This window comes from Epinephelus fuscoguttatus, linkage group LG3 (genome assembly GCF_011397635.1).
Source record: "Epinephelus fuscoguttatus linkage group LG3, E.fuscoguttatus.final_Chr_v1".
NCBI classification, from domain to species: domain Eukaryota; kingdom Metazoa; phylum Chordata; class Actinopteri; order Perciformes; family Serranidae; genus Epinephelus; species Epinephelus fuscoguttatus.
This window is the reverse complement of record NC_064754.1, coordinates 32,024,846-32,042,835: the sequence shown is the minus strand read 5'-3', so window position 1 is coordinate 32,042,835 and position 17,990 is coordinate 32,024,846. Positions and strand designations below refer to the sequence as shown.

The following is a 17,990-nucleotide window of genomic DNA, read 5'->3' as shown; positions in this document are numbered from 1 at the left end:
GATTAGAGCAGCCCACGCCTGGAGGGAGTCCCCTGTCTTTTAATTAAGTGTCTTAAAGGTTGTCCACTTTGTTCATGGTTTTAATGGTGTCTTCAAATGTATGAGCCTCACGCTATGTCAGGAAACCTGCAGCAGCTTATCAGGGATGTCAAGGTTATGAGTTTATGATGTCCTGTACTTTGAAAGTCATGCCAGAGTGTATTACGACAGCTGGCCCTGACATGCTCATTCTGCATCAGTGTATCAAGTAATCAGCACTATTGTAATAATCACACCTGTGCACACTGTTTGGGTGTAACACAGCTTCGATGTGAGTGAAATATCAAGCAGAACAACCATGTTTCACTGTCTCTGAGTGTGTTTGTTTGCACCACTGACCAAACCCACGGGTGCTGTCATAGTGTACTGACATACCCTGGGGTAGGAATGCACACGATGAGTTGACTAGTCGATTAAACGTTGCCACACTTGCTAGTCGGCGAGTACTGTGTCACTTTTAAGCATGTGACACAAAGAAGAGCTGCTTTTTATTTAACATTTTAACAAACCATATATGTTGTAACTCCTTCAAAACAAACACACTATGACCCATAGAGTATTGTCTGCATGGTGTCCCGAGTGGTATTTCTGGTCACGTATGCAGGGATGAGAGGTCATATTAACAAATGTAACTCCATAAACACACACAAGGGCAACACAACTATTTGTGACCCAGCAGGAGAGGAAATAAATGAACCGCAGATTAGCACCATGGTGGTCCTCCGGATCTAGTGTCACCACACACATAGCTCACACTCCACAAACAGCACCACTATACCAGTGATGCAGGCTACTGTACCTTTAAATACAACCTATCACTGTGGTCAGCTCGGTCAATGTGCTAAAAAAACACACACATGTAAAACACAGCTGACTGACAAGTGATGTATGGGAGGCACAAATACAGAAACACCAACAGTAACCTGTGCCTCATAAACGTCAACACTGTTCTGTGAGCTGACATGTGGCTTCATGTCACGTCTCGTCACGCCCTGCTGCACCACACATACAAATAAAGAGCACTGAATCAATTAAAACCATGACGAAGGACAACAAATAACTGCCGAAACTCAACATTAAGACCACACTGGGCAGTGCTGACACAGCGTTTTAGTTCAGTGGCAGCGGAGAGGAGACGCATCATTTAGTACACAAGCTGACCCAGTTAGAGACGAGACAACAGAGGAGGACAGCACAGTACAGCTAAACTCAGTGCTGCCAACCATGATTTGTCACCGTGTGTGTGATGTGACAATACCACGGTGTGTGTGTGTGTGTATTTGTGTGTGTGTGTGTCCACAAACAGGAACCGAAGCATGGGCGTGCCTGCTGAAACAGATGTGGTAAACGTAGCTGTTTGGTCAGAGGCAATAAAGCATGTTTCCTGGATGCAAGAGGCCAAAAAGAGTTCAAATATGCACTTAGAAAAACACATATATTTAATTTACTGGATTCAATTGTGGTTTCCACTAGATCCCTGTGTTCCCCAAGTTGAATAAGCTTACATGAATGAAGACCTGCAGCATTACTATTACTATTTTACAGCAAAAATGCCAAAGATTTAATGGTTTCAAGCTCTCAAATTTGCTGCTTTTCTTGGGTTTACATTGTAGTAAATTGAATATTTATTGATTTTGGACTGTTGGTCAAACGAAACAAGACATTTAATGATGTCATCTTGTGTTCTAGGTTACTGTTATGGGTGTTTTCCACTGTTTTCTAAAGTTATAGCCCAAAAGATTGAATCAATGAATCAATTATGAAAAAAATCACTAGTTGCTGTCCTAAAATAACATAAATGTTTAGCCATTTAGCTTTTACAGCTCATCCACAAGACTGTCTGTCAGCTGGACAATAAGTTACTGATATCATGAATCTTTACCAACTGAAAATTGAGTCATAGTGCAATTTACAGCAGTAAAATAAATGTATATTAAGTGACAGTAGCGACAACAACCACTGATATTTACGAAGAAGTTCGACCAGCTAATCGGCTAACAGTTGCCTGTCTTTAATCGGTCAAAAAGCAAATACATGTACTAATGCTTGGTACTGAGGTTAAACCTGATGTAGATTTTAGGTGATATCATTCAGCTGTTTCACTGCCACAATACCTCAGTCAAACAACCACTAAATGCATCCACATTCAAATACAGAGGTTAAACATGATATAAACCAATGCTGTGTTCAGGAATCCCCAAATTAACCAGCTGGTGGTCATCCAACCGAGACAGTAACCGGTGCAACAAGTGCAATAGCATTTTATTTCGTCACCCAGAATGCTTTTCACCTACACAGTACATGACATCAACATGCTGTGTTAATGGTTGGTAAGAATTTAAAATCCAGTGTCCTTTTAGAAAACACGTTCCAACCAGCGAGAGTAATTACACAGAAGGTCAGTTACAGAGTGATATATCGTTCTATACAATGATGACAGAATGAACAAAAGCAGGGCCGACTGAGCTGAATGTCACCATGGATCCAGGGCTGAGACTGTGTGAGGTTTTATGTGTGTGTGTGTGTGTGTGTGTGTGTGTGTGTATATATAAGAGTTATGTTGCTCTGTAGGACTTTTATAGCAGGGTAATAAAACAGCAGAGAAACATGGCTCAATAGAGAGAAGAGAGGAGAAGAGGAAGAAAAACACCAGGCAATATCATGGATTCAGATTTGGTGCACTCGTGCACACACACACACACACACACACAGTACACATGTGCAATTTGAGCTTTCCATCACAATCAGAAATAGAGACAGTGCATCCTCTCCAGATCCCCACACAGCGAGGGGATCAACACCCGTAATGAAGGCATCCATACAAGCTCCTCACGTGGCCGAGATCACAAACACACACACACTGAGCCATACTGAACCTCACATGAATGGATTCACCCTGGTTCATGAATACAAACCCTAATGGCTACATCACTGTACATTCTAGTATTTCTTTCCTTTGCCAGTAAATATGCAAAATGACAGTCAGTTAATTGAGTCGATTAAGTGACCTGGAAGATTCCTAATCTCCATATTAATGCGGACCCTCGGGGCAGAGTAATGGCCGAGGTGCCCTCCCCCCCTTCCTCCACAAACAGTGGCTGCACACTCACTCACATGACTGGCAAGCAGCCCAGGCAAAGCAGCATACCAAGTCAGTGCCATTCTCTGCTCACAATGGCAGCTTTTCATTTGTCATCAACAATAAAATCGACAATTAAGATTGATGGTTAAATAAGGATCCAAGACTTTATGGATCTCATATCACACAGGAAGAATTCAGCGATTGTCCTGGTTGATAAAATCATAACAACTTTACAAACTCAACGACTGGATGACGACAGTAAAACATCGAATATTAGGTCTCATTGTTCATGATGAACACTCCAGATGATTCAAAGTCCAATCGTCATGTTGAGTCGACATTCCCATGTCAGCCTCAAACTTCCATGATCTCAAATGCTTGACCCACAAAGAGACACTTTAATAAGGTGACGACCGCGGGGATCAAAGGAGCCGCTGTCTGCTTCAAAAGCTCATTTAGCCCCAAACTTGGCACCTCCTCTTCTCCCATGGTCGGAGGCTGACCTCGTTACCGTGGCTACGCCACTCTAATATCTATGCAAACGCCTTCTCGCTGTGCTGGGAAGACCCACTGCTGACCGGAGTTGACGCCCTGCCAGGGACTGCCCCCTCACACACAAACATAGAGCGGCCTGTGTAAACATAAACATCTTATGTACCCGATGCTAAATAAACACTTGTATATCAACACACATGCAAACACATGCATATCCAAAGTGATGGCATATGGATGCACATGTGGAAGAACACACGTCCCCCGAGCTGGACAGAAATCAGCTGTGCTCCACGTCAGGCCGGATGCTTTCAGTAATTCATCCACCCACAAGTGTATAATAAGGTTATTCTAACCCCGCCCCGCTGGGACCTTTGGCTTTGGCGACCAAACAACTGTGGAATCTAAACACTCGGCCCACACATGCAACACTTCAAACAACACCCTGACTGTGGGTGCACAATAGTATGAAATAAGAGACTGACTCCTTCAGAGCATTAAAAATAAAACACTGCAGATCAGGAGCGCAGCTTGGCGCGAGTTTATCAAGATCACCCACATCCTGAAAGAATCAGTATCTCAACCAGAGCTGATCCAACTACACAAACAAGCGTAAACAGCAACCATGCATGTCCACATTTATCAACAAAATCATCTAAAATGGTGCTTTTTTCTACATTTTTCATTTAAAAAAAATGGTCTGTTCACATCTGCTTTAAAAATGGCAAAATTTTGTACTGAAATTAATTAAATCCCATAAAATCGCTCATGGGGGTGAAGGAAATCTGCACTCAGCTCAACTGCATTTAAACCTTTACGTGCAAAATTGTGCCATTAAGCAAAAGTGAGCCATTTGACAGTGTTGCCCCCTTAAAGGGACAGTGAAAGGAAGCTATCGAAGCTTATTAGCTGTGTTGTACCGTCCAGTTTTCGTTAACCTCCTCTGACAGAGTATAATCTGCTCCACAACAAAAGAGGAATGGTTTTCAGACAACAGATCTTTTTCACAGCAGCCATTTTGACATGTCATAATAGGAAAAGAACAGGTGTATAATCACACTAATGATGGCTGCATTCACAGTATTGTCCATGCTGGCTCACTGGAACAGCTTCCTGGGACACTTAATGAGCTATCGTTGATGTTACAGTTTCACCTGTGCTTTTCATACTATGATACGTCCAATGTCTGAACAAACTCTGCACAGATATTGTCCAATTAGCAAACTAGCTAACAAACTAGCTGCATGTTAGCTACCAAGCGGTTAGAAAATCTTTGGTTCAGAGAGCTTTTGTCCCTTTTACTGAATGAAATTATTACATGACAATCTGGAAAACGCCAGGGGAGAGTGAACTGCACAATGGAGAGAAAAGCGAAAGAAGCTCAAAGCGCTAGTGCTAGCATTTTCACTGTCTAGCGTGTTAGCTTGCCAGCTACAGCCTTTAAACCTTTAAGTTTAAAGAAACAGTTGGACACTTGGGAAATACTTGATGCTTGATAAGATAAGATGGTAACTATAACTCATCATTTATTTTCTGAATCCAACACTTTGTTGCATTTACCTTTTATCAGTACACCAACTTTTTCACCCTCAAGAGTAAAAACTCTTGTAATATTTGATGATTTCTTTTAATTTTTGGTGTTTCTTTTAATTTTTGGTGAAACACACCCTCTGAGTGTGATATCAATCTTGTCCTCTGACTCTCAGAAGCAAGGCAAATGAGCATATTTCCTAAAATGTCGAACTATTCCTTTAAAGCACTGTATAGTATTGTTGTGTAATAATATGGCCAATAAATTGTTATCCCCGTTATGTTTTTCCTCTGGTTTCATTGGGCGGAACGGACACGTACACACGAGCTCAGATGCTCAGGCATGGTGTCGTCTATAAGCCTGTCCAACTCAGTCTGACCAAACCCAGAGCTACACACTGAAACAAGCCAAATGAATGACAGATGAAGTCAAAACCCAGAGAGAGAAGAAAATCCAAGATAATAAAATGAAGCCTTCTTACGCACAAACACACATGTCCCCTAACAAAGGAAAAACATTGGAGTCCAAGACTCAATCACTTTGCAGTGTGGAGGGAGAGTGGAGCCACATGTTTCTGATAAGTCCTCTAGCAGAGCAGGGTGAGGTAATGATGAAGTCATCTATGTCCTCTGGACAGGTTCAAATTCACTGGGCCGTGTGCATTTTAAATGGCTTCAGGCTCACTAACACACACACACACACACACTTTTTTTTTTCTTTTCTGGGGTGCGATGCAGTAAAAAGAATACTGCGCAAAAACTTTTATTGAAGTTTGCAGTAGGTATCAAGACCAGATAATAACTGAAGAAGCTGTACCATGTATGCGCCTCATCTTCTCCACACCTGTCACTCATAAAGGACAAAAAAAGAACTGCATTCATCAAATATTTTCTGCCTCCACGCTCTTCAGTTCCTGTTTCCACCAAAACACTCCCAAGCAATCAAGTCTTACTATGGACACACCTCATTAACAGTCCCTGTAGACTGCGCCCACTCAACCGGTCACTGCCACAGTGTTATTAATCTGTGAGGCTGTCTGTCCATTCCCCTGCCACGGTGGATGCTGAACTTCCTGTGTCTCTGCGTGGATCTTAAGATTTGCCGAGCTGCCTGGGGTTATTATAAAGCCATTCATTAGGGCAGAGAAAATAAACAAGAGCGAGCAGCTCAGACAGAGCGACTGCTGCAGATGTGTTGAGACAAAAGATTTCCCTCAGCTTAGCACTGTAAATGTTATTCTATGAATACCATAGAGATAATCACTATAAGCCTAGACTACAAATACAATATGGACATGGAGAACACCACCTCCTCATTGGCTGGTATATTATTTTGAGACAGCTGCACGGCTCTCATGTACTCATCACTATTGTCAATACACCCAAATGTCCCATAACCAACACAAATAACACCACAGTTTAATTAAATCACTAGTGTCACAAACACATTCTTTAGCAAGCTAGTGGCACGCCTCCTCCTCTAAAGCAGTTGTGCGACACAGTTTTATAGATGCTGAGTGTGTTGGAAAACCATGTGGGCAGAGCAACTAAACTGCATGACATTTAAGTATTTATCCGTATGGAGTGAGAGACTGGCTTTAAAGAGGGAACATCACCTAAAGTAAGAATTCCAATTTGTTATTTCCATGGCCTTAAAAAAGTTCAATCAGTATTAGTTAACATGAGCTACTTTCTCTCAAAGCCAGAAACCAGAGAAGTGAGTCTGAAACTTGTGAAGTTTCAGGGTATAAAGTTTCACAATGAAAGCGAGACTGATTTTGCAAATGAATTAATGAAATGACTGAATTTGCAATTACTATGTCTAACTAGTGTATATATCTTCAAACATTGCATTTACGGTTAAAAATTACAACAGAAATAAACAAGTTTGCCAGGTGCTCTCAGTGGCACCTGTAAAATCTGTCCCAAATCATTGTCTGTGGAGTAGTTCCAGACTTTATATTTGATGACATCACAAATTTGAGTTTTAGCACTCACAATTTTTGGAGTTGTTCATTCCATCTACTATTTTTGAACTGTCTTGAATCACAAGAATAACGTGAATTAATTTTGAAAATGGGTGTAATTCCCCTTTAAAGGCTTTAAAGGAAGCCAAGTGTACTCAAACAAAATAACACACATTTGTGGAGAAAATGGAGATGAGTGTAATTAAATGGCTTCAAAACTGCTGGACTAATGAGGGAATCTGATGGACGTGTAATGAGCAGTTTCAAGCTGCGTAAAGACAAAATTATCAGCAATCATTTAGAAAAAGGTTGGAATCAAATTATAGAGACATGACAGTGTAATTAGATTTTGCAGAATTGATGCTTAATAAGTTTTCATATTAAAAGCAACTTTCATTTCAAGCTTCATAAGTGGGTAATATGCCTCACTTGACTCAGCTGAGAGTGGCTAGAAGCCTCACCGTCTTGCCTCCCTTAAGTCCCAAGCAACTGCAATATTCATGAGCAGCTCGCGAAACACTGCAAAATAGAGTTTACATCAAAGAGGATGTGCGGAGGTGGAGGAAAAATAAATATGGGGTATGTTTGCATAGTCTATCTATTCCGTCATTGGCTCTGGGTTAAATATCTCACTTGTAGAAGGTCCCTGAAGGGTTCTGAACGGGGCCCCCTCTATCAGACTACATCAGAGAACGAGGGGAATACCGTTTTAGATTTCAGCTCCATATGGTGAACATTCACAGCTTTTCAGAGGGCTCTGCTGAGCAAAATAAAAGAAGGGGAAAAAAAGAAACAAAAATGAAAAATTAAGTATGTCAGAGCTCAGGCCATTTGGAGACAATTATCATATTTGTCTGGGTCCTTTAAAAGTTCAGATGGCCAGACTTTCGTGTGGAAATGGATATCCTCGGTGAGTCATTACAGGTCAAGAAATATCTAGAGCCAGAGGTGTTAAGGAGGCGCTCGCTGGTAATTTGCATTATGAGGAGGGAGGAGAGGGATGGCAATGGGGCTGCATGCAAACCTGTGGTAAGTGAGAGTCACTGTTACTCTGAATAAACACGTTAACACTTATACCTGAGGTGTCTTATCTGCAGGTGAAATGTCATCGAACAGAGGGTGAAAAGACAGCACCACCAGGTAACCTCTTAAACTCGGCAAAAGCTTTAATCAATAGGAGAGTATATTGTATTATTTTCTCCTGCGATACTTTGTTTTTAATCTAAACATGCAGGCACTGTTAACAGATTGCCCTGCCAATTTAACGTAGCACAGTCACTACTCCATGACTCCTCACAGTGACGCTTATCAAATGAATGAAGGTAAAGTAAACAGACGTTAACTTGATTGTGAAAAGGAAACTCACAGGGGGAATGGCATACAGTAAGGACAGCAGGGGAAAACAAATCAGAGAGGCATAACCATCTTTCAAGTCGAAAGTCTGGGCCCACTTTGGCTTTCAGAATACAGATGGGATAAACAAAATCGATAAAGTCTACGAGATGTGCAAGAACTGTCTAATGAAAGCAAAGTACATGGGCAACACAGCGAACATGCATAACCACCAGATTTGTCTTCACCCTGATCTTGTCATGGAGAAAATAGCTAACGCTACCACAACTGTACGTCAGACTACAAAAAGCAAAGCTTCCTTTCATGTACCCAAGGGTTACTAGTTTGGTGTGTTGATTTAAGCTTTAGGCGACTGTGGCTCAGAGGTAAAGTGGATCGTCTACTAATCAGAAGATCGGCGGTTTGATTACTGCCTCCTCCAGTCTGCATGTTGAAGTATTCTTGGGCAAGACACTGAACCCCATATTGCTCCCGCTGTGTGTGAGTGCATGTGAATGGTTACTGAGTAGCAGGTGGCACCTTGTATGGTAGCCTCTGCCATCATTGTGTGAATGTGACTCAGTAGTGTTAAAGCGCTTTGAGTGGTCAGAAGACCAGAAAGACGCTGTACAAGTGCAGTCCACTTTTTCCTCAGAATAATGTGATGAATATGCTATACACAGGTTTAAAAAATCTACATGTTGAGATTTTAGAGAGGTTTTCTTAATCACTATGTATCCCATTAAGATATGTGAAAATGGTATGCTAGTATGCTTACTTCTCACTTTAACACCACAAGTTAGTACATACCTTGTGGTATCAATATGAAGGCTGGAAATGTGGTGAGTGAATCAGTGTGAGCTGCAGGAGGTGCTGTACTGTCACTGACCCTGACCTTTGACCTCCCTCCATAATAAAGACCACTGCAAAACCTGGGCATATTAGAAATAGCTATATGTGCCGTCAAACCTGAAATATATATATACACCTATAACAGAATATGGCAGCTACATTGAATACATCTACAGAACCTTCTGCAGTGTGCCTAAATATCAAACACAAGAGCAACTCATACAGTAGGATATTTAGTAAACAAGGTAGTAAACAAGGTAGTCTAACAGCTGTTTGGATAACTAAGTGTGGACAAGGTTGCACATTGCCACCAGATGCTGGACAAACATCATAAAGTCAACGGACATAAACTTGTGTCACAGCCAGTAACACCAGTAAACATCTTTAGACAGGCACTGCAAGGATATACAACTACGAAGCAACGCATATCATCAAAATGATCTAATATGAGAATCAAATCATCCACAGACCTTCTGTGTGTCTCACCGCTGTCCCCGGGTCAGCAGCTGACAGTCGACCTGCACCAACACGAGTGTCCCCGGGACTGTTCCTGACGCTGTTTCCACGGTTTGAATGCAATGGTTGAGCACGACGTGTCCGAGCACTTTCACTGACGCTCAATCAACACGCTGCAGTTAACCCGCTCCCTGCAGGCTGAGCAGGCAGCACACACATGTTGTGGAGATCTAGTAAGCCGGCTAAAGCGGAAACGCTGGCTCACAATATGGCAGGAAGTGGAACGTCATTCACTTCAACGGGCGCATTTTTTCGCGATTCCCTTGCTTGAGATGGCGCGCACGTGACTCAGCCGGCCCAGTTGTTGATGTGTATTATTAATGTGTGTCCCAGTTTAGACAGAAAGAGCGTAGACTGTCTTCAGCAGACCCAGCAAGGGACATGTGTCATTATACAGGCTTTTAACTGGTGTCAATCTATCTCGAAGTATATTTTAATTTACAATTTAAAGGCTACACTTGACACTCTGTATCATTTACTTAATGCTGCATGCAAACATGTCAGAATATATAGCTTGTTATAATACCACTATCCATCAGGTTACACATTAATATGCAGTGTTTACTCATTGTAAAGGTCCTTTCAGTCTGCTTTTATCTCTGTTGTCTGTATCTGTATATGTCTGCCAGTATAAAGCAAGCATTAACCCTGATTGTGATGTAAAGACTGCTTTTTGTGCAAAGACTGAACCATTTGAGACTCATACAACAGTTTAGCAGCCAAGTAAATAGCAACTGACTCATACAAATATGCTGCACTGCCTCCATCTAGTGGCCTTCAGCTGCCAGAGCTCTTACCATCACAAATCACTTTATTGGCTTCCCATACAGCAAAGACATTACTTTAAATTCGTCCTATTGGTTTTTAAGGCACTACATGGTTTAACTTTTTAGTTTATTTCTGACCTGCTCACTGACAATGCTCCTGTCAGACACCTCAGAATAACAGAACAACATCATGAGCTGGTAAAGAGCTGCCCTCTCGAATGCTTTGCCTGATGATCTGCGATCTGTAAAGACTACATGTGAAGTTAAGCACAAAGTTTAATTGGATGTCCTATAGATTGTATGGGGCAAAGATTAAAAGTGATCCAGGGTGCTGGAAATGCCACGACTAGAGTACGTTACCTCACGCCCTCTGGGATTTCCCCAAAGAATGTGACTTTCAGACGTCAGTTCATGATTGCATCCAGAGAATTCTCAGCCAGGAGTCACCTTTTGCACTGGTTTATTTCTGTTGTGGGACCTGTCTACACTGAAAGACACTATTTCCTCTGTCTGTACTGAATGGATCCAGACAACTATCAGGTTCGGTAGGAGATGGCTCGTTCACCAATGGAAGTCAGCTCAAGCACCATCAATCACAGAGTGGCATAACCTGCTTGCTTAGATGGCAGTATATGAACGGATATCCTTCTCACTGCTGGGCAGGATAGAAAGTTATTATTTGAAATGGGAGAGATTTCTTGACTAAATGAATGGCCCTTACAGGCAAACATATGGGTTAGCTTCCTTCCATGTATACACACACACACACACACACACACACACACACGCTTTTGCTCACCTGGTTCCACTTACAACACTGTCTTTTTTCTACCTGAATTTTACTCCTACTTTTCATGTGTTTTATTTTTATTTTTAAAAATGAATACAGTATTTTGTTCTAGTAAATGTCATAACCTTCTGTGTTAAGTCACATGTGTACACGTTGTCTGTTTGTTTATATTCCTACACCTTTTTAAAATTCAATAAAATGTCAATCACAAAAAATTAAGCTCAAAGCCTTCCTGTATTCTCAGGCCTATGAACAGCGTTAGTGTGTCTTTAAGTCTGGCCATTCCATTCGCGAGAACACAATATCTCAAGAGCACCTTGGAGGGTTTGGCACAAACGTCCACCTGGACTCAAGGATGAACTGATTCAGATTTTGGTGGTCAAAGGTCACTGTTTGGCCATAACTCGTGAATTCATACACTAGTTATGACAAACTTTCACACAAATGTTTTAGTAGGAAAAAATTATGAAGTGATGACATTTTATATCCAAAAGGTCAAAGGTCAGCTTCATTGTGACATCATAACATTCTGCAAAAACACTTTTTCTGGCCTATATTCAGCATCATATCTGAGACATCTCAAATATGGTCAGATACTGAATTCGTGACACTAATCTCGGGTGTCCAACTTGAAACTGTGCTGATTGTACAGATCTTCTGTGCTGACAGGTTGAAGATGTGTGTGACGCATCCACGTTTTAAAATTTGTAGCTTTTTTGCAGCAACATCTGTATTTGAAGCTTTGTTAACAGCCGTGGCTACATAAGAGTCTGGACAGACATGGACGTAAACTGTAACTGCAATCCGACTGGTTGGTGGAGGCACACAACAGCAAGGTGGTGGTTCTAGTTTATTATTATCTTCATTGTAATGCCATAGCATTGTTTGTTCATTGTTTTTATGTCCCTCTTGGTTTGGACATTGCGTTTCCTTGGAGTGAAATGTGCATGTTTATGTATAAAGCAGCCTTGCCTTGCCCTGAGGGTGCTGGTGCACAACCTGATGAGGTCAGATACAGGAACAGCACTTAGCTTAAAGAAGGCGGCAAAAATCATAATGATTCTTCTCTGCGCCATTGTTTTTCTTCTGTGTTGAATGTTTACATAAAGGTAATGCCATTGATCTTGCATCTTAAGTCTACTGGTGTAAAGATGTGTGTGTGGGTTTTACCTTAGCCATTGTTTCTTTTAACACAAATACAATCTGTAAGAAAAAAATAACCCTATACTGTTTTTACTCAGGTGACATTTTTCTTTATTGCACATTAGTAATGTATGTATAAGTCAACTGTTAAGTCATCGGTGTGTTAATATGCATCATATGAATGGCAAGTTAAGGCCATCTAGTGCCAACACTTGCAAGTAAATGGAAAAACAATAATTCAACCATCCAAAGCTGCAAAGGTATGATCAGGCTGACCTCTTTAAAAACCTGTTCTCCAGTACCGCAAGCGTGTTAAAAATATCCGTTCATCTCAGCCTCTCACACATCAGATCAGTATCAAAGTTTATGTTTCACTGACAGAAAAGAACGCGGACACATGGTGTGTTCGAGCCACTCTTTTCTCATCATCACAAGATGACAATAATGATGACAGATTTGATTGACATGATTAATTTGGATTAGATTCAAGGGTGAAACTCAAAAGGAGCGTCAAATAAAAGGCCATTATTCTAGAGAAGGGTTTCATCAAAATGCCTTTCAAAGGCTTGATTGTCCGTTGCCTGGGACTGCTATTGTTCTGGGTGACACCCAAAATTCTTTAACTTCTTTTCCAACCCCACCCAACTGGCACAAGTAAGTGCCAGGAAACACTTTGATTCACGCCTGACTCGACATTGTGGTAACAGCTGTGTGTCTTGTTTTGTTTTCATATAATTTGAATAAGTTTCTGGGGAGCGTGAATTATTACTGATACACGGAAACAGATACAGCGAGTGACAGGGCTCAGTGTAGAAAGGGTCCAAATGGCGGATCAGGTCTTTTGACAACCTCACTGACGTCAACAAGGTCGGAAATAATAAGAGGAGTTTACCGCTCGTCCTCCTTGTGACTCTGAAACAAAGTACAAATTGGTCCCAAGTAAAGGATGTATGGAAGCAATCTACACACACAACTAAGTGTGCGTGTGCATGGCTATACTTGAACAGATTTACAGTTCTGTTTGTGAAGTACAACAATAGATACTATATGCAATACAGTTTGTTTTGCATCTCATTCAGTGATTATCTCATTTTGAGATACTCATACTTCCATTTTATGCAAATTTTTATTTTTTATCCTCCACTATGTTCAAAGGGGGGAATATTTTACTTCTTGTTACATTACTCATTATTTTTTGACATTTCTTTACAGCTGAAGTTACTGGATAAATTAAGATATTACTATACACTTGAGGAGCTTATAAAATACAGTGCATTGTTAGTGTTTTTTTTGGCTTGTGAGCATTTACTCAGACATCTGTGTTTTAACTGAGGTAGGATGATTTTGATTACAGGTGTATTTGGTCAACCAGGTTTGTCCATAAAGGGCTGGAACTCTGAAAGACATTATCAACTGAAATCAAATTAATTCCAGATATAAAATCCTTTACAACAAATGTTAAAGGTTCAGTGTGCAGGATTTAGGGGGATATATTGGCAGAAATGTAAATATAAGTATGTTTCCTTTCATGTATAATCACCTGAAAATAAGATTCGTCATTTATATCTACAAAGGGATCGGGTCCTTATCTATGGAGATCACCATGTTCCTACAGTAGCCCAGAACGGACGAACCAAACACCTGCTCTGGATAGGACCATTTTTTATGTTCAAGTTCTTTGCATTTTCCTGTCAGCCATCGCAGTTTGCAACCCCTCTGTGAGCTGAACGTCGGCAAAACGCTTTTTTTTTTATGGGAAACAGCTTTATTCAGTGTTTTTACCAGGTTCAATCACCTGATCTGTTCGTTTTGGAAAAGAAGGGACCTCTGTGGATCATTTGCTCCTGGTAAAAACCTCCTGAACAATTAAAAACTAATGAAATTCTAACTTCAGCTGGTCGCAGTCTGCGATCCCAGTGGTTCTGATCCTAACTCATCAAATATCATTGCTTTCAGTAGACTGTCATGTCTAAATATGACATGCTGCATCTGTTGTTGAGTGTCTGGGATGGTGTGTGAATTTACATTTGTTACATGCATTGTGTCTTTTCAAAATACTCTTCTGTTTTCACAGGAAATGTACAGTTTCTGCATGTTGGATGCAAACAGTATTTTTCAAAGTAAACTTACAAGGCCAGAAAATGGTTAGATTTGGGGGGGGACATGGTTTGGTTTATAATAAGTATGGTTATTACTAAAATGATGTAATGTCATGTAACATAGGTCTCTACAGTAACTTGCTACACATACTAGCAAGCTACATTGTTATTAAAATAACTCCATTGACTTTTGGTTTCACAGTGAACAGCTGTCTGAGAGTCCCCAGCCTGTGCATTTCATAACACCACAAAAGGTGCCTTTGTGCATATGTATTTTACGCCGACATCCAATGACACTGTGCCAATATTTGACGACTTCGGTCATTGACCGCTGTGTATACCGGCATGAAAGGTGCCCGTGTGCATCAGTGTCTAACGCCCAGATCACTGACAAAGCGGCCGTACTTGATGAGTTCAGAATGAGAACAGGCTGGCAATCCTCACCGCTTGATGCCACTGAAACCCCCTAAATCTCAAGTGTTGACAAAAGCAAATCAAAACTGTAGCCATTTTAGCTAATTGTAATGAATCACCAAGGTGTACTGGTGTGTGGTCTATGTGTAAAAGTGTACTGTGTGGTGTGTATTTTTATTAGATTTCCACACGTAAATAATATAATTGTATTTTTATATTGCGGTTGTTTTTTACACAGGTTCTTAAACAACCTCTATAACTCCATTTTCTATCATATAAAATTGCCATAATTCCAATTTCCTTATCAAAATAAAGCAATTATAAATGCAAGTTATGTAAAGATGAAATGGAAAATAACCACCCTTGGTTACTGTTCCTTACTGTGTTGATTGAGAAAGAATGGTGCATAGCTTTCTGTTCACATGCCCTGGCAGCAAAATATCACCCCTTACTTGGAACATAGGATGTTGCAAGGAACAATAAAGTATGGTTAGTACTGTGTCGATGTGTATTTTTAAACACCATTTCAATTCTTCTCAGCCACCCCTGGCAATCATTCTTGACATCTTTGACGTTTCCTCATGCTTCCAACGTTTGACGATGAGTCCATTGTTCAGACATTTTTTGAATTTCCTGTTGGCATGTGTTTTATCAGAGTGATTTCCAGTAAAAGATCCCATCCCATCAAAGTGCCACTTTGCCAGTTCACATGATCATCAACGTAAATCTGAGATTACTGAATTGAAACTACAACATAATTTTAATGTTTTTAATAGAGATATTAAATAATGACTTAAAGAGAAACAACATTATTTTCACACTTAGTGCCACAGTAGACACCCAAGTATTTTGTATTTTGTATGGATGTAAACTGATAATGTAGGGATTCAATGGATGGATGTGTACGGATTTGGGGATGTATTTTGTGTGTTTATTTGTGTATGTGCTTGCGGATGCATTTTCTATTCATTTTAATATTTCAGTTTTTAAAAAGCCTGAGCTGGTGTGAGCAGGTGAGGCAGGCTGCAGCAATCATCTCCACACCTGCAATCATTCAGCAATCTACCTGGAGTATCTGAGACCGGCTCTTCTCTTTACCATACCTTTGTATGGTAAAGCTCTTGGCATCTGTCTTGCACCAGGTTTTGTGCATGTTTGTTTTTTGGCCGTTTACCTCACTCTTAACTCTGATCTCCTCGGTTTCCTGTTTGCATCTCCAGAACTTCAGCTGCTGACCTGCCTCACCTGCTGCTGTCTGTACCTGCTGCAGTCCAGCCTCAAGCTGCATCCTCCTCAGCCTGCTCTGCTCCACTGCCTGCCCCACTCCTCTGACACCCAATCCTGGATCTCCACCCACCTTGCCTCAGTGCAGCTCTGTCCTCTCCCCTGTCCTGGTTATCTGTGGTACCAGCCAGTAAGTACTACCTGTCCATGTGGTCCAATAGCAGTGTTGCTGCCTTGAATGCAGAACACCAGGGTTCAAAACCAACTCTGGACAACTAGTATAATTCTCTTGGTGGAGCAAATAAACCCTTTTTGAACTGAGCTCTGTGGTTGTCTGCATTACTGAGTCCACCTGTCATTCTTTAACTCAACAGGCTGCTACCACTGTAATGTCTCTGTTCTGATAGTGCTGCAGACTTTAGCTGCTTCTGCCTGCTTCTGCATGTGCATGCGTGCGTGTGCAAATTATAAACCTGTGTGTACATGATCACTTCACGATTCTAGCTCCTGCCGCAATCAGTGAGCTAAACAAGCCAAGTGAAGCACCTGACCCACTTCACAGGCCCTCCAATATGTGTAATAGCTGTGTGACCTACCCCAAATAACCCACAGTGATGGCTGCTATTATTAGAACAACTTACTATTTTCTGTCCTCTTCCCCCCCTCAACCCCGTCACAAGGACAGCTGAGGCATATTCTGAGGGGAAAGATAAAGAGGCAGAATCAGGGTTGTAAAAAGGGATAGAAAAGAATGGATTGACGCAGCAACCAGCTGAAAAAAAATGTGAAACTGTGGGACTACGAGCTTGATTCCGGACACCTTATTTGTTTTTGTTCCCACTAAGCAGGGCCATATAATTAGAGGAAAAACCTCAATGAAGGATTGAAGAAACATATCAAATGCAAATGGCTTGGTGAGTTTAAAGATAAGAATGAAATGTTACAACCTTTACAGTCACCAGATCTCAACCCTGTTTCACACCTGTGGAAGACTTTGGAGCAACATGGAAGACAATGTTCTCCACTACCATCCACATTAGACCAACTCATAGTATAAACTTTTATATTTAAGTATATTTACTGATGTCTGTGATTGTCTCTGACAATGCGTCCTTTTGTTACGTCAGGCTGTTTGTTTTTCTTTCTATCTGCTGTACTCGGGCCTCTCTCGATCGGAATGAGATTACTTGATTAGACAAAGGTTACGTGTTGTTCTGGAGAATCGTGGTGGTTTGACTCTATGGTAACACCCTTTTTCCTATGTTGTGATCGTCATGAGATGAGTCAGCAACTTTGTTTGAAAAACTAGTTTGCATATTCTCGAAAGGCTGCATCTGAAAATTACTTGGCTCTGTAATTTGACTTTGGCTTTATTTGCTGCTGTCCTTTATTGTTAATAAGTATATTAATTTTTTAAATCTTTATTTGTATTAATTCATTATTTAGTGCATACAGCTTGTATGCCTTTGTGTATAGGTTGCTGCTGTTCACTCTCATCAGTGTGTTCTGTTTTGGAAAAATCTGAGTGTAGGTAGGTACTAAAGTATTAAAGGAATAGTTTAGACTTTTTTTAAGTGGGGTAGTATGAGGTATTTATCCATAATCAATGTATTACCTACGGTAGATGGCGGTCGGCACTCCCCCAGTTTGAAGAAGCAGGCTCGAGTACCATCACAGGAGCTAAGCAATGTACTGCTGTGGATGGGGTCCGCAATAAAACGTATTTTAGCCAACTAAAAAAGT

At 40.9% G+C, this 17,990-nt stretch overlaps 1 protein-coding gene across 1 annotated transcript in view; it reads right to left on the bottom strand.

Moving 5' to 3' along the window:
* Positions 1-9,918, bottom strand: part of add3a (adducin 3 (gamma) a) — a 130,342-nt gene extending 120,424 nt beyond the window's left edge. Inside the window, exon 1 of the mRNA XM_049567311.1 lies at positions 9,765-9,918. The gene's annotated coding sequence lies outside the window, so the exon portion shown is untranslated. The remainder of the gene's footprint in view (positions 1-9,764) is intronic.
* Between the last annotated feature and the right edge of the window lie 8,072 nt (positions 9,919-17,990).